The 24,964-nt window shown below is 45.9% G+C and overlaps 1 protein-coding gene across 1 annotated transcript in view; it reads left to right on the top strand.

Moving 5' to 3' along the window:
- DNAH5 (dynein axonemal heavy chain 5) overlaps positions 1 to 24,964 on the top strand; it is a 305,852-nt gene that overhangs the window by 24,926 nt on the left and 255,962 nt on the right. The gene's annotated exons all lie outside the window — the stretch shown is intronic.

Genomic DNA, 24,964 nt, shown 5'->3' with positions numbered 1-24,964 from the left:
ATTGATCAGCTAAACTTAAATGTTGATAGAAGGGTTTAAATGGCCTGCAGAGCTAATGTTCAACACATATACTTCTAAAAAGAGTGTGCAAACTTGCCTGTAGCTGAAATATATAGTATGGCATTGCATTTTAGGGCACAGAGGACTATTCTTTAGAATTTGAATTTGAGCAGGTTTTTTTTTTTTCATTCTCCTTAAACACAGTGACCACCACAAACTTCATTCACCAAAGTGTCCCAGGGGAAAACCATGAGCAATGGTATTAACTCCTAGAAGAAATTTTCAGACTAGATATAAGGAAAAACTTCCTGGATCATGTGACCAGACTCTGGAATAGACTTCCAGTGGGGGTGGTGCAGGCACTTAACTTGGAGATCTTCAAAAGGAAACTGGATGCAGACCTTGCTGGGGCTATTTGACCCCAGCCGTCTTTCCTGCCCAGAGCAGGGGGGGCTGAACCTGATGATCTCACAAGGTCCCTTCCAGCCCTAAACTTCTCTGAAACTGTGAACTTAAAGTTAGGAATTGAGCATCTAGGGGTGCCTACAGATGTTAGGGCCCCTATCTAACTCAAGGTGCTTTACATAAAGTGCCATGAGTTAGAACCCTCCCCCGAGGCAACAGATGTTTAGGACCAGGGGTCAGGAGCCTGCTGGCTTGGTCCAGCTTCCCCCTGGGATAGCTGGGAGGCCCATGAGTTGAGTGGGGGATACCTTCCTTTGCTGCCTGCCTAGGCCGCCTGACAGTGGCAGCATGGAGCTGCTGGCTACTTTGAATAGCCAGAGCTGGGGGGCAGGTGGGCAGGGTAAAACTGAGCATGCTTGTCTTGTAGGCCTGGCCAGGCTCCACCAATACCCCAGCTGGGATAAATGAGGGAGTGGGCCACATGATGAGGGGGCTCTGCCCCACCCCGCACCAGCTCTGACAATTCAAAGCTGTCAGCTCCATGCTCACTGTTCCAGTCAGGTTTCCTGCCCCCTCCTTCCTCTGCTGACAGCCCTGGGGGTAAGGCTGGGCTGATGTTTGCCAGCAGGAGCACAAGACCAGCCCTGCAAAGTCAGGGGAAAAAATTAACTCTGGGGGGGAACACAAGTTTTCATAGTTGGTAGGGTTGGAAGGGACCTAAACAGATCAAGTCTGACCCCCTGCCATGGGCAGGAAAGAATGCTGGGGTCAAATGACCCCGGCAAGGTGTCTATCTAGCCTCTTTTTGAAGACCCCCAGGGTAGGAGTGAGCACCACTTCCCTTGGAAGTTGGGTCCAGATCCTAACCGCCCTGACTGTGAAGTAGTGCTTCCTGATGTCTAGCCCGAACCTACTCTCAGTCAACTTATGGTTGTTATTCCTTGTTACTCCCAGTAGTGACCAGGGGAACAGGGACTACTGGTCCCCCTTGGCCAGTTTATAGGCGGCCACCAGATCCCCTCTCAGCCTTCTCTTGTGGAGGCTGAATGGGTTCAGGTCCCAAAGCCTCTGCTCATAGGGCCTGCCTTGCTTCCATGTGATCATGTCAGTGGCCCTCCTCTGGACCCTTTCAATGCTATCCACATCCCTCCTGAAGTGCAACACCCAGAACTTGACACAGTACTTGAACTGTGGCCTGACCAGTGTCGCATGGAGGTGGAGGCTCACCTCCTTTGACCTGCTCATGATAAATCTGTGGATGCATGACAAGGTGCAGTTAGCCTTCCTGACCGTGTCCCCACATTGGCAGCCCATGTTCATTTTGGAATCAATAATGACTCCAAGATCCTTTTCTGCTTCTGTGCTGAGGAGAAGGGAGTTCCCCAGTGTGTAGGTATGCTACTGGTTCTTCCTCCTCAGGTACAATAACTTGCACTTGTCAGTATTGAAACCCATCCTGTTCTCATCTGCCCACCCCTGTAACCTGTCCAGATCTAGTTGCAGCCTGTCCCTCTCCTCCAGGATGCCCACTTCTCCCCACATCTTAGTGTTATCCATGAATTTGAACAAGGTGCTTTTTACCCCCTCGTCCAAATCACTGATGAAAATATTGAACAGTGAGGGCCCGAGGACTGAGCCCTGGGGGACCTCACTGCCCACATCCCTCCATGTCGAAAAAGACCTGTCCACCACCACTCTCTGGGTATAGCTCTCCAGGCAATTTGCAACCCATCTAACTGTGTAGGCATCGATGCCACAATCGCCTAATTTTTTAATGAGGATGGGGTGAGAGACCGTGTCGAAGGCCTTCCTAAAGTCCAGAAAGACTATGTCCACCATGACACCTGCATCCAAGGATTTTGTGATCTGGTTGTCCTGGGAAGCAGAGCAGTAAACGGGACTCACCTGCAGCTCCCAAAGAGAGGCACATGAGGCGGAGGGAGGAGCCCGCGTGGCTTGTTAGCCGCCTTTTTATCCAATTATACCTGGGTGGTGACGTCAGGAAGGGACACCGGCCGGCAGGGATGGAAACGGCAGCTGCAGCTGTGGAGGGGGAGGATAGCCCCAGCAGGGAATGACCATCAGCCCTGTCGGTGAGAGGAGTGGTGGCGACAGCGGCAGCAAGCAGCACGGAGCCAAGAGAGCCAGAGGAGACACAGCCGGAGGGGGAATGGATCCCTCGGCTGGAGACTGCCCCGGACGATGGGGAAGCAGAAGGGATGGCTCTGGAGTGTGGAAGAAATCAAACTTCGCGTTGTGGTTGAATCAGAACTGACAGAGCCAGCTTTTCTTTATTTAGGGCTATACTGTGATTACAGGGAGAATTCCATACAGCAAGGGGAATCACCCTTGTCTGTTTCAAAGGATTTCTCAGACTCTTTAAGGTTACAAGCATATTTATACTAAAGACAGAGAAAGAGATAAAAAATACACCTTGGAGAAACAAAACAATAGTAAATTACAGAGAAACTTAGGTTGTTTACTTAAACAACTATCTATGCATAGGGCTATCCCAAGGCATACAGGAATACTCAGGGCAAGATATCAAGATAACCCAAGGAATGCAGGAATGCGGATTCTTTATCTCAGAACATTTGAATTAAGCAGCATCAGTACTTCTGGTCTTTGTCTGTTTTTCTAGTCAAGTAAGCCAATTACTTCTACAGGAGAACGTGGCGAGACGGAAGCTGGGAAGCAACGCAACCCACAGGTGGGGTGCTGGAATGGCGGCACGCAGAGACAGCCGCACCAGGGAGGAGAGACCCCAGGAGAGCCCCAAGGGGGTACAGTCAGGGCGGGCATCGCCTCACTGGGGTACTAAGCAGGAGGAGGGATCGGGGGAAGCAGGTGGCCAGGGATGGGCCAGAAGGGAGCCGAGGAGGGCTCGGAGTAGATGGCTCAGCAAATAACAAGACGCTGAGCAGCCAGCATTTCTTTTGAGGTTGTTTTGTTGGTTAACTCTGGCTGGGGAAGAGAGGGCTAGGGGCAGTGTGCCTGCAGAGTGAGGATGAAGGGGGCCTCGGTGAGGCCAGAGTTTTATTTGGAGTCTCTGTTCCTTGAAGGGAGGGGAGTAGGCAAGGTGGGGTGTGGGTCGAGCTTACAGGGGTCATCATGACCCCACTCAGGGGCAGGTCTGGTGGTGTCATTCCACAGCTGGGGGGAACAAGACCAGTGGAGGAAGGACACACTGAAGGTGGTGTGAGGTCAGGGTGCAGGGGTGGTGGAGCCCCGTGAAGTGACCGCCGAGGGATCCTGGGCCACGGAGTGTCCCGCGAACCAACCCCTTACACTGAGAAACATCAAGTGTGGTGGGCGAGAAGGGGGTTGGGGACACGGAGAAACAAGAGCTACTCCGACACCGACAAGATCCCAACAGGTGTTTGACATCTACCTGCAAGGCTAAAACCACCTGAGAGTGGGTAATTGAAGCCCAGTGCTTACACTGGTCATAGAAGGCCACCAGATTGGTCTGACAGGACCTGCCTTGAATTAACCCATGTCGGTTGCTCCCAAGCATGATCTCCCCTGCCGGTCCCACGCAGATGTGATCCTAGATAATTTTCTCAAAGAGCTTCCCTAGGACTGAGGTAAAACTAACAGGTCTGTAGTTTCTGGGTCCTCCTTCCTCCGTTTTTTGAAAATGGGGACCACAATGGCTCTTTTCCAGTCCTCCGGCACCTCACCAGAGCACCATGAGAGATCGTAAGCTGAGCCAGGGGTCCCACAATGACCTCTGCTACTTCTTTCAGCATTCTGGGGTGGAGATCATCAAGACCTGCTCATTTGAATATGTCTAGTTCCATCAGAAGTTCCCTGACTAGGTCCTCACTGACCCTGGGCCTGGCAGTGCCTCCTCTGGGTCCGTCAGGGATCCTGGTGCGGGGGATGCCCTGGTCCCTGCTCAGAAAAATGGAGGCAAAGATATTGTTAAAGAGGTTAACTTTGTCATCTGGTGTGACCACCAGATTTCCTAGTGTGTCCTGCAGAGGCCCTATGTTACCCAGTACCTTGTTTTTACCCCCTATGTAAAAAAGGACTTCTTGTTATCCTTGGTCTGGGTCACTAGTCCCAATTCTGTCTCTGCCTTAGCCTTCCTAACAGCCCCCCTACAGTCTTGAGCAATGGAGGTATAATCCTCCTTGGTGATGGCCCCTCCCTCCCATTGTATGTATGCCTCCTTTTTAGCTTTGAGACTGTAGCAGGGCACTAAAGTGCCTGCTACTTGAAGAACAGGAATGGCCACCAGGTGCTGGCTGCCAGGGCAACTAGGAGGAGCTAGGGGTCCACGCCTGTTGAGTCAGCTGACCGGAAGGGACAGAGCTGACTTCTATAAAGCACAGGCTAGAGGCTGAGAGAGGGGTTCTTGGCTGGTAACCAAGGAGAAGGAAGACTAAGCAAAGGGGAAAGGCCTGAACGCAAGCAGTCTGTTATGCTAGTGAAGGATGGAGCACCCACAGAGGATGACTCAAAGGAGGTTAGCTGAGTGGTTTAGCTTTGTGTTATAGCCCAGGGTCTTGTGTTATTGTTTTGTTGTTGTTTCATAGACATTAGATTTCATAGACATTAGGGCTGGAAGGGACCTCGGGAGATCATCGAGTCCAGCCCCCTGCCCAAAGGGCAGGAAGTCAGCTGGGGTCATAGGATCCCAGCAAGATAAGCATCCAATTTACTCTTGAACGTGTTCAATGTAGGTGCTTGAACCACCTCCGCTGGCAGACTGTTCCAGACCTTGGGGGCTCGGACAGTAAAGAAATTCTTCCTTATGTCCAGCCTGAAACGGTCTTGCAGGAGTTTGTGACCGTTCGACCTCGTCATCCCTTGGGGCGCTCTGGTGAACAAATGTTCCCCCAGATCCTGGTGGTCACCCTTGATAAACTTATAGGTGGCCATCAGATCACCCCTGAGCCTACGCTTTTCCAGGCTAAAGAGTCCCATGGCTCTCAGCCTGTCATCATAAGATCTGTTTTCCTGACCTCTGATCATGCGTGTGGCTCTCCTCTGGACTCTCTCAAGCTTCTCCACATCCTTTTTGAATTGTGGAGCCCAAAACTCCGGGACCTCAGTTACCTAAAGTACTCTGCTTTAGAGCACCTTAATCAAATACCTCATTTGACCAGGGTTATTTTTTTTGCACGGACAGCCATTTTAAAAGCACTCTGCAGACATGCAGCTGTATTAAGTCATGGCTGTAGAGTGCTTTCAGGGGCCCAATTGTGTGAAAAATGTAACTTATGTAAGCACCCTAGATATCTTTAGCAGAGGTGCAGGGTCTCAGTCCTACTTCTTCTGTATCTATTGACATGGGCCATCCTTCCTCTGAAAGATACAATAGTTGTGAGATACTATAGGTCCAGAGGCAGGATCTTGTCTTAAATATCTTATTTTGGGGATATACATGGTTGATACATGGCAATACTGCCAATAATAGGAGTGGGAATGTTTGGATCATTAAGGCCAGCAGATAACTTCTGGGGAAGCAAGTTGGTTGTATGCATCAAGACTATCATAAACTGATCTGGACAGATCATCTTTTAAGCTTTTGCAAAAAATCTGTGCACCTTTTGAGAAATGGTAGTTTCAAGCTGCTTTTAAGATATTGTTCCTGTAATGCCACTGAAGAAATAGTTTCTTGACTATTGTATTCTCCACTATTGTTGACTCAGGATATTGTGAAATTCCATTGGGGTCATGCTATAGTGAGGTAAAATGTTAATCTTAATCAGAGAATTTTTTTTTTTTTTGAGGGGAAGGGTTCAATGGCCTTTTGGGCCACTATGTACTACTTCCCAGCTTTTCTATCCTTGAAGAGCAAAAATGATTTAGGTGTTGATAATTTACTTAACACCTGGACATTTTTAGCTCTTAGTATTACAATTCCTAAAACAATGTCAAATTTTGGGGCTAAGGGAACATTTATGGCTGAATATTATGATATTCTAACACTTAGGGGTAGCAGAAACTTAATTGCAAGAATAGCTTTACAAGTAGATAATGGAGGAGTTGTTTAGCTAAGCAGCTCAAATAACCTGCTTGCACTACACTGCTAAGGAGACAAGTTGGCAAAGGATGTACCTTAAAAAAGTACCTATTATGATTGAAACTGTGGTTTGTTTTTTTAATGAAGCTTTACTGCGTAGTTAAGTCTGAAGTACTTCATATTCTACCATCTGCTATATAAATAAAGCTCATCAGAAGGTGCAGAAGCAGTTATACATAGCTATTAATTGCCTTTGAGTTTATTAAGAAACATTAAATTTTTGTTATCTATATACCAAGTTAAGTTTTAATCCTTTGGGATCGGAGAGATGAAGACTCTGAAGCATCAGTAAAGTCCTGATCACTTGGACTACTTAGCATTAAAGCCTTGATTCTTGAAGGTTTTTAGGTATTTAAATATCGATGTCATGAGCAGGGATCCAGGTTTTCCATTTCCCATGGAAAAAAGAGAAAACCATGGATTTTACCTTTTTACCAGAGAAACCCATGGATTTCGTAGTTTTGCAGTGAGCCCTCTGCAAGCTGGCAGAGTTCCAGCCTGCAGGGGGCTGGGAGGCAGCAGGAGGAGGGCAGCTAGGCAGCGGGTGCTATGTGCATGTACATGACCACCAGGCAGCCTGGAGAGCAGCTCCCACAGGTAAGTGGGGGTGGGATTAGAGGCCCCCATAGGGGGGCATGCACTCCCAGGGGGCAGGGGGGACCCATGCTCCCCAAATCTGTGTGCAGGGCATGGGTGTGGGTGCAGGCTGCCTGCTTCAGGGTTGGGCTACTGCCCTGCTGCCCTCCCCTGGGGCTTCTGCAGCTCAGCTTGTGCAACCCAGAGCTGCAAAGAACAGCAGGGCCATGCAAGAAAGCTGCTTGCCACTACAAGCTGTGCACTGCCCTGTGTGCAACCCCATGCTGCTGCCACCACGTGCATAGGAGATGCATTGCCAGGGCAGTGTGGAGCTTGAAGCAGTGAGCAGCTTTCCTGTTCAGCTGTGCTCTGCTCTGTAGTGCTGGGTCTCAGGTGCCAGGCTGTGGAGGCCCAGGGGGAGGGCATCGGGGTGGGAGCCCACAGCGGGCAGCGCACAGCCCCTGCCCTGCACACATTTGGGGGGCATGGGTCCCACTTCCCCCTGGGAGTATGTGCTCTGGCAGGGAGCCAGCCCCCCACTTCCAGCCTGAGCCTGCAGCAAGCAGGCATCTGGCGGTGGGGGGTGGGGGGGAAAGAGGGCACTGCTCTGCTGCAGCAGCTACCACCTTCTGGCAGGACCTGGGGGTGTGGACCCAGGTCTCTGGCCTCATATCCCTGGCAGTTGTGTTGCACAAGGGGCTGTTCGAGCTCCTGGAGGCTAAGTTCCAATTTGGTCCCCAGAAGTGAGTCACACCACAAGCCACAGAGATAAAGCCTTTATTGCTTGTAAGCAGGTCGGCCTGGAGTCATGAGACTCAGATCAAAGCCAACCCCGAGTGCCTATTCTCCATTGCTTATATACTTGATTACAAGGTATTGGGAAAATTCCATTAGCGCAATCACATTTCAAACTAGCATAGTTGCGAAGCTAAGGACTTTCCAACTGCAAGTCTGCGGTTTGCATGTTTGCACAACAGAGCGGGAAACAAGCTGCATGTAGATGCTTCCTGAGTTCTCGTAAAAGCAAACGGTTTTGAGCCCCCCTGCTTTTTCCACAGTTGGGGGAGCAGGAGCTGTGGGTGGGGGGGTAAGGGGAAAAACAGGGCTGTGGGGAGGGAGTAAGGGGCATTAGCATGGCCAGAATGCGGGGCGGGGGGGAGTGAGGGACACAAGCAGGACCAGGGGGCTGTGGGGCAGGGAATGGGGGGTTACCAACAGGAACAGGGGGCTCTGGGATGAGAGAGCTTTCATTTAAATCACAGATTTTGTTTTTTTAATCAGAGAATTTGCAGTTTTTTTAAATTGGGGAAAACCAGAATCTCTGGTCATGAGGAGCTAGACAACTACATAAATTGAATATCTTGGCTTCAGTATGTAGCCCACTAAAATGTGTTATATTTAGCTGTATAAGTAAATATTTTGATTTTTATTGTGTCTTATGCTGATTCAAGAATTTAAAGTTATACCACTTCTGAGATTATTAGAGGTAAAATTAACAAGGCAGGACAAGATAGAATCAAATGTGGTAGGTGTAGAAAAATGGAAAACAGTCAAAATACCTCTTATTTGTACAAGAGGGGAAAGAAACAAGTCTGCAGTCAAGAACTTCTGAGGAGGTTTTCTTTCTTGGTTGCTATATTACTTAAACAGGCTTTGCTGACAAGGAAACAAAGATTTCTGTTTACATAAGGCCTTAGTTGTATTAAGGTTAAACAGTAAACTAGACAATGTTAAATGACTGACTGGTGTAAGTAGTTACATTGGCGTTCACATAACTAAACAAAACAGTGTTGTATATAAACAAAATTACCTTAACAACACAGAAGTGGGTTGCTAGTTGTATTGTCATAGCCCTCATGCTTTATACAGTGAATTCTGGTGTTTAGAGATTGGTTTCTCCAACAGTTCACTTTGGACTACAGCTGGTATAAGCAACTAGCAATATTTGCTTCAAGAAGCAGCAACCTGATGCTGGAATGCTGCTGGTTCTTCAAGAGGCCTCTAAAAGGAAAAAATAAAGCCTATCCCTCAAAAATCCAAGTACAAAGGAGAAAGGAGGAAAAAACAGAAGAACAACAGAAACTCAAACATCTTTTTTTTTATGCCTCATTCAAAGAAAACTGGTATCAATTGGCAGTTATTGTAAGCTACGCTTGTTAATAACATGTTCAGGGCTGGAAGAAAACAACTTTGGAAACAAAGTATTGGCAGAGTTTTAAAGGTATGGAAAACTAAAGTGTGAACTCAGTTTATACTTTAAGGCTAAGTAGAATCTGGTGATTTGATATATGAATGTACTCGGGTACAGTGAAAAATAGATTGGAATTTAAATTATTAAAACAGTAGAAAATGAATTGTGCAATGAATTTTTAAAAGAGCAGTGAATACATACTTGAATTAGAAATGACTTATGACATTGAACAGGCAATTGCATCTAACTAAAGCACATTTGCTTATGTCTGAGAAGTGAACACTTCCCAATATTAGGAGGAGAAAATTGTTAATTATCCTGAGTGCTTCGGGAAGTATAGACAGAAGGGCTAGGGACAAACATTACACATAAACCGGTTTAAGTGATCAACAACTGGTCTAAACCTGTAACAGAATAGATGTTCAGTGCACATAAACCAGTTTGAAAATGATGAAACTGGTCTGAGATAAACCTCCTGGTTGAATGTAGTATCAGACTTAACTGATTTGAGTCAAACTGGTTTATGCAATGTCTGTCCTAGATCCCTTGCTGGTTTAAATTAAATCAGACTCCCCTAGCATCCTGGCATACTCTCTGGGCTGGGTGGGGTGCTCTGCTCCATAGCAAGACTGGCCCCTCCCCTCTGCTCACTGGCTGGAGTTCTGGCAGAGACTGCAGGTACAGCAGGGTTTTCCCTTGCCCCCCCACCCCCCCTTGCTGCTCAAGCAGGGACCCCCCACCTCCCTCTCTCCCGTCTCCCACAGCATGGACTCCAGCCCCACGAACCCAAGGCACGTGGTTTGCTAGCTAATGCTGAGAGGTGTCTGTGTGTGTGTCTCCAATTTTACTGGGACAGCCAGACAGAACAGTGTCCACTTAAGGCTTTTCGGAGCTAATGAACAGGTCAGCTGGTAATTCCTTCAGTGGAAAAAACTGGTTAAGATCTTGAACTGTTGTTTCACTGATGGGGTGCTAAACACTGTTATCACTTCCCTGCTGGTTTGATTGCCTGTCAGTTTGCTGCAGACAGTATAAAGAAGGAGGGAGGGAGATTGAAAAGCTCTGTATCATCATCAGACGCTTGTACTGTACCTTCCCCCCACCCCCCGCCTCCCGTTTTGCCTTAGAGTGCTAGCTGGGGACTGGGGTCTGGCAACACTCCCGCCCCCTGAGCAGGCAGTGGGGAGAAGTCTGCTGTGGTGGAGGCAGATCTCCCTATTCAGTCTTGCCAGGGTCTGGTCACTCCCCCCCCCCCCCCCCAGCTCAGTGCTAAAGAAGGGAAAGGAGGGCTGCTTTCTAGCCTAGTGCCCCCTGCTTTTTAGCCTGAGCCATGGCAGGCATGTGCCTAAATGTCCTCAGTCCAGAGAGAATGTCTGTATTAGGCCTGTGTGAAGCAGCTAGTATTTGATTCAGATTTGGCCAATTTGGGGAACAGTGATTTGATTTGGTGATTTGAATCACTGTCCCAAATTGACTTGGCTGAATCTGATTTGGAAATTTAGCTGCTGCCAAATCAGCTGAATCTCCAAATTACACAGGCCCCATCCCCCGCCTGCTTTCAATGGCTGCCCAGTCTGACCCAGCACCCATTTCTTCAAAAAACAAAAAGCTGCACTCAGCAGCTGCTGCCAGGTGTGTGTGTGTGTGTGTGTGTGGGGGGGGGTGATCCCTGCTTCCCCCCATTGCCCCACACAGTGTGGGGGGCTCTGCCATGAGTCTGTGACCCCTGTCCACTGTCCCAGCCCTGCCCCATGGCTGCCCCCACCTACCCCAGCTCCTGGCCCTTAAAAAAACAAAAAAAACACAACACCCAAAAAACCAACAAAGGTCTCCCCACCCTGACTCACTGGCCTGGGGGTGATCCTCACTGCACCCTACTGCCCCACAGTGTATGGGGAGGCTCTGTTATGAGCCCTCAGAAGCCCTGAGGCTGCTTCAGCACCCAGTGAGTGCAGGTTTCTTTTTGTTTTGTTTTTTTTAAAGGGCCAGGAGCTGGGACAGGTGGAGCAGCCATGGGGGTGGGGGGAGAGTGGGTGGAGATCAGGAGGCTCATGGAAGAGCCCCTCACGTGGTGTGGGGCAGTGGGGATTGCCCCCCCCCACCTGGCAGCACCTGGTGAGTTGGGGATTTTTTTAAACAACAGGGAGCTGTGGCCAGGCGGGGCAGCCATGGGGGGAGGGGCTGGGACAGTGGGTGGGGGTCAGCAGGGCTGGGGGAGCAGGCAGGGGATGGGGCCTGGCAGGGGTCTCCCCATGGTCTCTTCCCCACTCCAGTCTCCAGTCTCCTCTCCCCTTACTTACCTGAAGCCAGTGGGCATTGCCTGATTTTTCCAAATCAATTCAGAGACCTTTGAATTGATTTGGACCTTTTAATTGGTCCTCTGATTTGATTTGGATTCAGAGACTTGGCCACTGAATCAGGCCAAATCTCCTCCAAATCGAATCAGCACCTGAAGCTTCACACAGCACTGGTCTGTATGGCTACAAACTGGTTTAGACTAGCCAGGTTAGACTAACCTGCAAAGGTTGTATCAATTCAGGCTTTTTGAATGTTTGTCCCTAGCCAAGGTGCTTTTCATAACTGACTTAACTATATCAGGATTTTCCAAATCTATTTGTATTTCAAGGCTTCTTAGTGAAGGATCATACTTAGAAGTGTATTAATCGTGTAGTGCCCCTTATGGCATTTTATACTTGCTATATGACTCTTGCTGTGCAACTTGTGTTTACAATTATTTTGGGGAGGGGTGGATTTCTGTACATTAAGTGGATGACTGAAGTGATTTTATGACTTACAAGCCTAAATTAAAGTTTCAGATAAAAAACTTAAACTAAACTATAGTTGAAGTGAGTTCAGTGAGAAAATACACCTCATAGGTGTACTTTAAGAGAACAGGAAATGTACATAAGTAATAATACCTTCCTGTGAAATAAGAACATTAAATAGAGGCCACATGATACTCAAGACTGTAACATTTTAATTGAGGAGAATTTTAATATGATTTCACTTGAAACCAACTTATGTAAGAAAATAAGTCTTGAGACAATAAAAACTGTCTGAAGGGGAAAAGAGCAAGATAGAGTCTGAAGATGTAGTGTTCAAGTACTGATCTTGAAGCTGTGAAAATGAGAAACAATTCAGTGCTGCTTACAGAAAATGTGTGTATTGATAATGCAACAGTTGCATTCATCTGTGAAGCCTCAGCTGGTGATATCTGGGCTGCCTATTGGAAGTATACAGGGGTTGCTTAGATTCACTGATTAACTGTATTGACTTCAGAGAGTGAGAGTTCAGGGGTTCTGCATGACAACTGTAGCAGTGTGCACATAGATTCAGTTTTGTGTGTGCCTTGGCATAGTTGTTTGTGTTACATAGAATAATGGCATATAACATACACATGTTGAGTGGAGCTGCTGATTGTGGATTGGCTTTAAGTGTATTAACCAGGCAGTTGTATTCTGGCCAATAATATCTTGTTCTCATTGTTGGGATTTACCAGGGGGTGTTAATAACAAGTGAGAGATTCAAGAATCTGAAGTTCCCAATGTGCATCTAAGTGTGTCTTTAATGTTCTGCTGCTGAGACAACTACTGTTTACACCACTGATCAGCAGATAGTGCTTAGGGATTGTTAAAGCCCAATTAACTCTTAAATGGAACATGAAATACGAACACAGACAACTGAATGTCCTAAAATCAGTCTAACTTTACTAATACAACAAGTATTATCTCAGCAGTTTCTATATTTAGAGAGAGAAAAAACATGTATTATGATCTCACCCAATCCCAAATGTTACTTTGCCTCACAGAAAAAATGACCACTCAGTTCCTGAAGCAAAGGGTGAGTCATTGACTGGGCTGATCCAGACAGGTGTTAAAAGCTGGATTCAAGGTGTAAATGATGATGACAGCATGGCAGAAGGCAACCTCTGTCTGTCCCCAAAAACTCTGCTTTGTGACAATTTGGTTAATATGGGCCCTGCAGAGGACAGACATCCCATCTCTTTTCGGTAACCTGAACTGGACATATTCCTGAGGGAGGGGGCAAACCTGCTCCCTCTGCCTATGTGACTGGCATCACATAACTGGGTGAGGGGCTTGGGCTCCCTATTGTTTTGAGCAATGCCAATCTACCTGGCAACCAGTGATGCCTTTCAAATGGGTTGGCTGGCAGCCAACAGGTGCTGGTCTCCAGTGGACCAGGTAAATGAGGTCATAAGGGCCATATAAGTTAAGGACTGCCCAGGAGGAGGGGTAGTAGCCGTGATGAAAACTCAGAGACTGAAGAGCTGGACTGTCTGAAACTTTCTCTCTCTTTTGAAACTCATGATCAATAAACTGCCTGCCTCCAGAAGGAATCTCTGTATGCCTCTGGATGATACTTGTAAGTAAGCTACCTGAGATCTAACTAGATATATAGCTTGCAGTAACTCAGATGCATGATCAAAGGCTACCCAGCCATGCCAGTTTGTTTTGTGGGATTTCTCTGATATTGCTGTACCCTGTACCCTATTCCAGACCTACTCCTTGTAACCAATAAACTTCTCCTTTGTATCTAGCGTGGGAGACTTATTGAGAGTGGGTCTAGATTATGCCTTGGGGTCCCCTTTGTTCAGCCAACTGAGGGGAAGCACCCCAAATTCTTGGAGTGGGTTGAGTACCCTCCAGGACTACTAGGCCTGTGTTTTCCAGGGGGTGCAGTGCCAGGATCAGGGCAGACCCTGGCTGGTGGCAGCACTGCCTCCAGGCTAGTGGGTGTGCTCCAGAAAGTGGGTCAGCTAGATGTGAGGCATCCCCAGGGAGGCACTTGGAGCCTGGAAGGTGGTTGGGTGCAGTGAGGTGGGTGGGCTCAGCGCAGGAGCACTCCCTATTGGCTTGCCACAATGGTGATGACACACTTAACTTTCTTGCTTCCCCCTTTTTTGCTTTTCTTTAACTTGACTCCTTTGTTGACTCCTTGCTTTTGGATTGGTCTATCTGCAGTCAGCATATTGTTCATATTTCATCCTGTCAGCATATTCCTTTGTTCAACATCCCCATTATGAGCACACCTCTTAAGCATTGTCCATTGGTCTCCTTCATCACCTTTCATTAACATAACATATCCAATCATTTCATCCCTCTGGTTCATCTGGTTAGTGCCAAGTTCAGTTAATTTGAGCTAGTAACAAAACTATTACTATGTTATGTTAGAAAAACTTCTCACAGTGATAGAAAAAGGAAAGAAACTTCATGCAAGCAAACTCAAGGCCATAAGCTGCTTTCAAGAAACAAGGCCAGTTGATATTGCAAACACCAGTAAAATGAAAAGTTCAGATAACAGTTAGGCTATACAGATCTTTAGGCTAAATATAAAAGAAAACTTTAAACAATGCTATAATTCACCACCCTATAAACAGGTGCAACTTTAAAGCATAAAATATGACAATCTACCCTAACACTACTATATTATTATTGCTTAATTTGCATCTTTAATTGTACGTTGGAATGCTTTTTTGGTTTTTGTTGCCATGAGGCTAGTTACTATTTAACTGCAAGACCATACATGAGGGATGGGCAATTATTTGGAATGGAAGGCCACTTAGGGAGCTTTGATAAACTGTTGCAGACCAAGTCAGTACCCCCTCCCTGGCCCACAACAGCTTACCAAAACTCCCTAAGTGGCTCTGTCCCAGGATCTAGCCCTGCATTGTCACTGTCCAGTGATCCCAGGGCCTCTGTGGAGAATGGCAACCTGCATGGGCAGGGCACACTCAGCTAGGCAGATGGGATGTGGCCATGAGTGCGCATGGAGCAGTGTCCAGGAGCTTGGGCCCAGGCTGGGATCAAGATTGGGATTATGAGGCAGTGACAGCATGGGGCCAGGCCTCCCCACATGCCTTGCTTGTGGAACTGGTTCTTCTCACACAGGGATGCATGGGTAGTGGTTTGTAGCTGTGCCTTGGAAGCCTTGGCTTCATGCTGTCACTGCCCCATGATTCCAATCTCAGCCTTGGCCTTGACCCCACCTAGCCGTCCTACTCCCAGATGCTGCTCCCCACCCACCTGTGGCCCCATCCCACAGGTGCCTGGCCAAGTGCTCCCTGCTCGTACAGGACCCAGACCAGTCTCCATGGAGAACTTGTCTGCCTACTCTGTGTGGCGTCTGTGGTGGTGGGTGTGGGGTGGATGGGCTGGGGTCCCTGGACAGTGGGACCAGATCTGGTGGTTCTGGTGGAGACTGACAGCCAAACCTGGATGGAGCTGATGTTGTGGAGGCATGGAGATAAAAAAAATGAGGGGGGGAAAAAGAAACTTGCTTTTAAATCATAAAATATAATAACTACATTAATAAATGTAGGCCTGCATTTAAAACTTTCTTTGGGCATTAAACTTATCAAGGTAACATACTTAGAAAAGCAACAGCAATAGTAGAGGTGGAGGAGCTGCATCTCCCTTAAAAGTTCTCCCTTAGCAATGTAGCAAGAAAGCTTTTTGTCTGTCCCTCCCCCCCCAGTGTGAAGCTCCTCCATATGGCAAAAGCCCGTTTTGCAGTATTGACCCCCTTTTGGGGATGCTTTCTCTTTTCTACCTTTTCTTCCTTCCTATCTCTTTTTCTTTTATTATATTATTATTTTTATATAAGGTGTATGTGTAGTGAAAATAGAGCTTGTAGATGAGTTTACAAATGTACTTTAATTTTAAAAGCAAGTTGTACTATGTAACAATGTTAGCAAGGGCAGAAATCTCTGTAAGGAGCCGGTCCCTGAATAAATCATGGTTGATTGTGTAACACAGTAGCAAGTCTTGATAAACAAGTTAAGGAGTGGCAATTAACACCTACAAAACTACAGACCAAGAGGAGGAAAGAATCAATACAGAGTCAGGAACTCCCTGAAACTTCACTGTTAAAGGTGCAGAAGCCCCGGTTTGAACTAATCAATGCTGGAAACAGACCCTTGGGGCTGAAATACCTCCTGATCAACCTCTTCCAGAGCTCTATTAATCACAGCAGCAGATCAATCAAAATTCATCAATGGACTCAGGAGACTGCACATACATGTGGCCGTGACCCCTGGGGCTGACAGCTGCCACCCAGCAGCTACCAAGAAGGATGTCCCTTGATATCAACAACCCCTGGATTGGGTAGCCCGAGAATTGGGGAGTCACCAAAGTCTGCCAGAGAGGGATAAAAGGCAGCGAAGAATGACCCCCAATGGTGCCCTCTTTGACCTGATGAGCACCCTTTTTGTCCAGCCGGAAGGACCAGCTGGTGACACCCTTCTGAAGCAACATCGCACTGAAAGAAACCTTGACTGGCCATTGATGGTGGACTCCAGTGCTTGAGGATAGGTATATCTTGACACTGGTGCTTAGTGTTCATAGCTAGCTACTGTGAGTTGCCTGTGTGCGTGTGTGAATGTATGTTTGAGGGAATCAGCACCAAGGTTTATGGTCTGATTTTTGCATCCGTCCAATAAACTGGAATTTTATGATGATCCTGTGAGTTGGTGTTTTGTAGCCAACAGCAATACCACGTATTACTAAGGTGAGCCCTAAAGTCCTCATTTTGTTATTTTTTTTAAAGCAGAAACCATGGATTTCCCAACAATATATTTTTTCTAGCTGTGACCCTGGAGCCTAACTGAAGTACTAGAAGTGCCTCATATACAGGTAAAAGATAGCCAGAAATGAAGTCCATATTTCAGCTGAAATGGACAAGACTGCAATATGGTTTTGAGTTTGTTATGATTATTAAAATTAACTTTTAGGTGGCCTTTTTGAGTATCTGGATGAATTTTTGAGCCATTACCTAATTGTACTTACTTCTTGTCTCTGCAAATACTGCAAAAGTTTACTAAAATTGGAGAGGTGTTAGGGATCTTAACTACTTTAAATAACTAACATTTTGTATAACCATAGTGCCTAGAAGCTATAGTAGAAGGACAGGAGGATCAGAATCCATCCATCCATCCTAATCTGGACAGAAGACAAGGTTAGATTTAAATAAGTCTGGGATATTTTAAGAGTTAAAAGCTAAGTCAGTGAAGGGATGCTTTTGAGGTTGGGGCCAGGGAAAGACAAGTGTCATTCTAGGGTATATAATAGATAACATGTCTGATATAGGAAATGATTTTTCTGTTCTACTCAGTGCTGGTGAGGCCTAACATGTTGAAGCCTCACGTGGGCTATTATCAACAATTTTGTGCATTTGATTGTAAGAAACTTGAAGACAATGGTGAGGGAGCCCATAGAAGAGGAAACAGAATATTAATGTAGTACGTAATGTAAGGGGCAAGGTTGAAGGAAATAACTTATTTGATCTTCTCTCTTCTGAAATAAACTGGTGGACATATGTGTAGAAAGAAGCAACATGTTGTTAGAGAAGAATAATAAACTCTTCCATGTAACTGAGAGGGAAGGATAGAAAATAATTTGCAGCGAAGACTATTTAAAGTAGATCCCAGGAAGAACTTTTCTAGCTAGCAAAGCTTCAAAGAAAGCTATGAAGGAATGTACAATCTTTACTGGTAGTTTTTAAGAACAAGTTAAAATTACACTTATCAGGGGATGATCAGTCAAAAGTATCTGTTGCAGCAGAGTGGAATGGATTAGATCAGTGGTGCCCAAACGTTTTGCCTTGTGGGCCAGCTTATCATTGCCAGGTTGGTCCAGGGGCCCAATCCTGGTCCAAATCTTGATCCCAGTGTATGGGGTTTATAAATTTGGTGGTGGGGGAGAGGTGGTAGTGTTAATTGCCACAGCTCTCCTCCCACCAGATTTCCAGAACTGTGGGGAGCTCCATGGTTTGGATGACATGACTTTGTGGGTGGATTTGGCCCATGGGCCGGGGTTTGAGGACCCTAAGGTTAGATGAGTGAGGTCCCTATGAGCCCCACATGGGATTATGTAATCTGAGATTCTAGGAAATTATTTACAACTTTTGTTATTCAACAGCTGCTTTGCAGGTTTATTAGCATTCTTGGAGACCTAGTAGCTGTACTATTCAATGTTGAAGGAGATTATCTGGAGCTGTTGGGGGAAGAGTCTGGAAAGGGGAGGAGACGTTAAACTGATGTGAGGCTCCTTTCTGGAGTAACAATAGTTGATTAAAGGATTCTTTTGATGTCTATTGATTTTTATTGTGTGATTATCCTTAACTCGAAAGCATAACTGTTGTGACTGGGGAAAAAAGTTTGATGTTCTATTTGTATTGTTATATTTGTTGAAAGCCATGTCCAAATGTATTGTATTTGGAACATCCCAGGTACTGAAAATAGTCCTTAGCTACTTTGTGTTGATTATATAACTATGGACTGTTGTAACCACAACTTTGCACCACAACTGTTGAACCACAACTTTTGTCTCCTGCCCCCTGGTGGCTAGTCCTGGCTTGTTGGCTCTCCACTTGTTCTGAGGTGTCTGCTTGACTTTTTTGTCTGATGTGACTTGATAGTATTGAAATTGGGGAATAGGCCCCTCAGTCCTGTAGCAGAAGAGCAACCTTAAGCATCTCTCTGTCTATGCCCAGTTCATCTTTGCCTGGTCACTTATGGCCCCATGAACTTGTCTCCAATCAGTAGTTCAGTGGAGTGAAGTTTTCCCAGGTTGATTCCCTGAGTAGGCTGGGACAAACCAGCTTGGGCCAGGCTGGGATGAGTACCCTGCCTGGTAATATTGACATTGCTTCATCCTTTCAGTGTACTCTTAGAATTTGCACCACATCCCACTCTTGTAATCAGTCCCAGTGGGCCTGGTCACCCTTCTCTCAATACAGCCTTTTCCCTGGCTCCTCTCTGGCTTTTACTCTAAACTGTGGTGGCTCTTCCTGCCATAGCCCTTTAGGGCCTAATTACAGTTTTCAGTTCTTAGTACTGCTTCTATCAATTCTCAGCTGGGGGCTACTGTCTCTAGCTCTACCTGGGTCAGAATGACCCTCTCTGCCTCTGGTGCTGGGTTTAATAAGCCCAAGGTCCACCTCCTGTTACATCTATCCATGATGAAATTTCTCTTCACTATAGGTAAGCTTTACTTATGGTACAGAAAGCTTCAGTACTGTGCAGCTTACATGCATGAAAGTAAGAGAAATGCACTCGTTGTTGATTACTCAAATAATCCTGAGAATTTTGGTCTTTGGTGCTGCCCAGTTAAACCTAATGAAGAAATGGCCTTGCTCCACTGTATTATCCTAATGTTTATTGGAAATGGAATGATGGGATTGAAAGGGACCTCAGAAGGTCATCTAGTCATGATTTCTGCTCAAGCTAGTGTCTTCACTACCATTCCAGACCAATGCTTTTTTGATTCATTGCCTGTAAATTCATACCTTTTGTCTAAAGAATCTGTTCAGTGAAAAGGTCATGATCTGGATACCGGTATGCTGCAGTTAGAAAATAATATAATCTGCTAGCTACTGACAGCTAATTTGCATCTAAAACTGAGGAGCACTGAATTGTTAGCCAGGGGTTAGTTTAAAAGCAATGTAATTGTAGCAGGGCACTAAGATGTGCCTGCTCCTTAAAGCTGAAGAAGCCTGGCCAGGGAGCTCCCCAGCTGCAGGTTGCCAGGGTAACAACCTAAGGAAGTAATTGGCCATACCTGCTGACATCACCTGACTGGCAGAAGGCAGGGTTCTGGGATATATAAGCCCAGGCTGTAGATACACTCTCTCTGGCAATTGATGGGGAAGGAGTTCCTGTCTACTGAAGCTATTTATGACCTGGTGCTGCCTGCCTAACTCTCCCAGTATTGCCTGCTCTGCTATGTAGGTGCTACATGACTACAGGGAATCTTCCAGGTAACTAGAATAGGGGCATGTTACTCTGAGTGGAAGTTTGTCCCCTTAAAGGGGCATAATATTGCTTTGTTGCTAGTATTTCAGTTATAGCTTAGGGGCTGTTTGTGTTTGTTTGCCCTGGAGGATTGGGATGAGGCTAGAAGGGGAGGCCTGGAGGCCTTATCAGTGCCAGAGAGAGGGCATATGATTTGGTAAAGCCCTGAGGCCCAGGAGGGGTGCAGTTAAAGAGGCACAGAGCCAGGTGTGTGGGAGACATCTGAGGGAGCTTGATGCCCGCAGGTTGTAGTGAGACAGGAGCCAGAGGGCTTGATGGTAGCAACACCTGTGAGGTATGGGACATGTGTATGCACTGCCTGGTATAGCTGAGCACATGAAGGGCAGCCTCCTGCTTAATGAACAACTCAAATATTTACTAACAAGGTGTGACTAGTGAGATCAGCAGGTGGACTGCCCAAGTCAGGTGGGTAAGCTGCACAGAAGTCAGTCTTAGGGTGGCCCCCTGTCACAGTATTGGAATATAGAATGTGTCTATTGCATACTCAAATGAATGAGAGAGAGAATGGACAAAGTACTATTCTGTGAATCAGTGGATTTGTTTCAATAAAAAGACTGGGTTTAGGGGAAAAACACACTTGTATTTGATACAAGTGTATTCAAAGCCTTTGGAATTCCTATAAACTTTTTCAAATAAACTACAGGGTGTCACTACTCTGCTGTACTTAGACTTATTTTACTTTCAGTAGTGTCTTGTGTGAGGGGGCGGCGGCTAGGGGCGGCTGTGAACCCCCTACCGTCACGTTAGGGTGAACGTGGCACCCTCAGAATCTTGCCCGCCACGACTTTGATGGTTAATATATATATATTGTGGAGGCTGCCAGTTCACTAGTGGACGGTACTGGAGTTACAGTCCCTATTCCAGATTGGGGTATCTATGCGCATCCCGCCTTAGGGGCTATGCGTGCCTCCAAACCTCCCCCTCAGCACGCCCCACAGCTGTTCTGGGGGACATTTGTGTAGTCCCTCACCCCTTCGCTCAGGGCCCCGGCACCCCTTCAGGTCGGGCTCTACTCTCTAGCCCGTTCCCTGTGCCCTGGGCCTGTCTCCCTGGTGCCCAGCTACTTGCCAGCTCGCTCCCGCCGCCCCCTTGGGCCGGCTCGCTCTGGGTCCTCGCCCCCTTTTGGGGCCTGTACTGCACCCTCTGTGCTTCGCCCCTCTGGGGCCTTGCCCACTCTGGGCTGACACGCGTGCCTCGCGCTGTGTCTCTGCCCCGCTCTGGGGCCTTGCCCTCTCTAGGGCTGACACCGCGCACCTCGCGCTAGGGGCACAGGCACTCGCAGCCGTGCCTGTCTCCTTGACCCTTCTCTGGGTCTTTTGCCCCACTGGGCGAAGTGCCGTCCTTACGGGCCGGGGTCCAACCCCAGGCTCCGTGCCACTCCGGCACAAACAGTTGTGCCCCCCTGGCACTGTGCCCCTACTGGGCACTGGGAACCCCCAAGCTGTTGGGGAGCTCCCCTGAGGCCTCCTCGCTCCCCTACAGCCTCACCCGGTCCTCCGGAGTAAACTGTAACGTAAACTCAAGCCCTCTGGCTACAACATAAACAGAGGCTCCACACGCCTAACAATAACTCCAAGCCCCGCCAGGGCTCTCAATCCTACCTTCCATCAGGGCAATCTTGTTCCCTGCATCATTGCAGCCGGTTAGCGTGGTAAAGTAGCAACCACTAACCCAGGCCACTCAGCTCAGCCACAGAGCTCCTACTCCTGCAACAGCCAAAAGGGAACTGTGAGTCAGGCTCCAGCCTAAGCTGTTTATAAAGGCCGGGCCCTGCCCCCTTCTGGCCATGTGACCACCTGGTTGCCCTGGTAACCGGGCACCTGAGCTGCCTGGGTGATTGGCAGCTCTGCCAATCACCCTCACACTCACAGGGCACCTATGTGACTCCGTGACATCTTGACTGGCTGTTTCTTGACCTGTCAACTGTAACTCCAAGGTTCTTGAGCAGTGATTAGGAAGGATATTTTTGCACAGAAACTTAAAATAGTAACCGGAAAAGGGCCACTGTAACTCAGTGTTTGTACTGGGACAAAGGTTACAGGTGGTCATAATGAGGTAGGTTACTATCACAGTTTGCTTACTGTGTGTTTGTTTCTCTAAAAGTATGAAGGTTTTATCTTAATTGGGTTTATTTGCGTGAGCCAATACTGGAACTGGATGTCATGCCTGTTAAGGACAGATTGGATTTTAAGCTAATTGGCAACTGCTTCCTAAATGCATACTATTTTTGTTTACAAGAATCATCTTTCTAAACTTTGACTCTGTGCCTGTTGATATGGGATTGATCTGTGTTTTAAGCTGACAAATGGAGGGAGAAACAGATGATAAATTTAGGGTGCTCTTGCAGGTGAGGCAAAATCCCTATCTATTCAATTTACTTGATCAAAACTCTGGGAACTCGGCACTGCTCTAGTACACTATAAAGCAATTGGGGCATATGGATGATTGTGGTCTTAAAAAAAAATGCTGAAATATGGTATTTCTAGATGTACTCATTTAATCAAATCCCATTACATTCAGTGGAGTGACTTGAACAAGGTAAGGGAGCTGACTGATGGACTGGTAGTTATTAGACTGAAGGAAAATGTGAAGTGTGTGTGTGGGGGGGTGGGGGGGTAGTGGAAAAAACTGGGTTGTCAGTCATAATGAAGAGGGAAACGGATTAAACACTAAGATTACTGTATCTGACATACTGAAAGTATAATATTAGAACTAGATGAGAAAAGCTGTCTGCACTTACCTTGCAGTAAACTTAGATTTAAAAAAAAAAAAATCTATTGTCATGGTCTTTCTAGTTCAGAAAGGGAACATGCATTAAACCTGATCTTGGTAGCTAAAGTTTTGTAGGATAACAAATGCATCTAAAAGCAATCAAGGTGCTGGTTGGTTTATAAACCTTAGTGGAGGGCAGTTTTTTTTTTTTTTGTTTGTCTTCTAACCAGCTTCATTGGTAAATGAAGGTCATGTGGGGAATATATTAAGGGGGGGGGAAAATGACATTGCAGTAGGTAACACATGAGATGTTGTCACTTTATAAATAAATTGTATTTCTTCTGGTATAATACAATAACAAACTGAGTTTGTTATTAAGGTAAAATTTCCTGAATAGATTTGAAGATGATCTATGGTTTTGGTTTTTTGTGTTTTTTGCCTGTGCCATGAAACTTTGAACTGTGACCTTGGGGTGTAATTTTTTTTTTTGGCAGGCGTGGCTGAACAGTTATTACTTTTGATGGGAAAAATAGTAATCAAAGGAGTGGATGCTCTTTTATTTTTACTTTTTTCCATGGCTTAAAAAAATTGAATTCTGTCAAGAAGCAAGAAAACTGGTATAAAACCATATCCTTAATTTCTGTAGCCTGTTAATGACTTCATAAGTGAAGATTACTTACTACATGAAATCAAGGGTGTTTAGTGTAGTGCTCTACAGAATACTGTGACACTTGTGGTATTTGCCCTTTTAATTTAGGTAGAAATCTTGGAATGGCATTGTCAAGATTTAGACCAGGGCTGTTAGAGCTGTGAGGATCAATTGCTGAAGATAATCTTTAAATACACATGGAAAAGTTCTGAAGTACTTCTTGGTGTGGAAATGATTTGAGGTGCTTGTCATGCTTAGTACAGCCACTAAGAGTTGTCATACTTAGCAAAGATACCAGGGGAGGTTCTCATTCCTACCAAGGTATATCTATGCCTCAAAGCCCAGGTTTCATGCTTGACGGTGGTAGGTAGAACCCTTTTGAAAACTATGGCTAGATAAAAAGAATTCTGCAGCAAGGTGCCTGAACTGTCACTTGATGCAGCAGGCAAACAACTTTTAATACAGCTTCTTCTACCTAAATTCAATTTTTTTGCTTGAAATATGAAAGCAAAAATGATATGGGGGTGGCATTGTTCCACTCTTCCAGTAAGTTTGGTCCAGTGCACATTATTCGGCTGTTTCCAATGTATTCATTGGCTCATACAGAAAAGTAGGCCAGTGTAACCTGACAACTTATCCCTCTGGAGTACTGGCTGTTATGTCTTATTGGTAAAGAAACTTGTTTATGAAATTCAGGAGACAGAGTAAAGACCCAGTCTTTCTTGTTGCAATTTCCATTGATTAATGCAATGGGGAAACATTTCCTTAGAATAGGATCCACATACTAGACACATTCTAAAAGGCTGAAAACATGTGGAAAAGTCCTTAGAGACAGTGCCGCTTGAGGAAATGAAGGTAAAATGGCTTTCTGTATACATAACAAAAGATATACTGCTATTCTTCTCATCCACCACTTCTATTTCTAGACTAAGTGGTATGTCTAGAAAGTTTAAGTTAATGAATATATTTTTTTTTCCTCCCCAAAACATTTAAGCACTTTTAAAAGTCCTAGGAGACATTTGTTTAAATTGTTGTAAGATGCTTGAGGGTCTAATTTAAATTACGCAAGTCCTGCCAGATCTTCCACAGCTTCTGGGCATATTATTTTGGTTAAAGCTCTAGAATTTGTGGATTTTTTTTTTTTTTTCCTCATTATCACTGGGGAAATTTTAAGTTTTGGATTTGTCACCTATGAAACATGACTTTCAATTTCTCTGGAAAATGAAAATTAATATTAAACTTTGTCATCTGTAAGCACAATAATAGCAGTAACTTCTCCAGAAAACTCTTTTGTCTCTAATGAAATGAGGTGTATTACATGTGGGGATTCAATTTAATTAGAAACTGAGGTATATTGGCAGATGCGAGTAGACCCAAAAACAAGAGCTAGTGGCTGCAGGGACTAAGGATTACATAGTCATGCCAAAACTCTTTACATAAAAGGTACCTTGCTTCTTGGCAAAAAAGGCCTCGAAGCTGTAATTTAAATACCTGTTGCTGTAAGTAACTAAATGAAGTCATGCTAAATATTGCAGCTGTTTTATAGCTTTCTTTTCATTGATC

This window comes from Crocodylus siamensis, chromosome 5 (assembly GCF_052110815.1).
Source record: "Crocodylus siamensis isolate JL-2025a chromosome 5, ASM5211081v1, whole genome shotgun sequence".
In the NCBI taxonomy this organism is placed as follows: Eukaryota; Metazoa; Chordata; order Crocodylia; family Crocodylidae; genus Crocodylus; species Crocodylus siamensis.
This window is presented reverse-complemented; position numbering and strand designations above follow the sequence as displayed.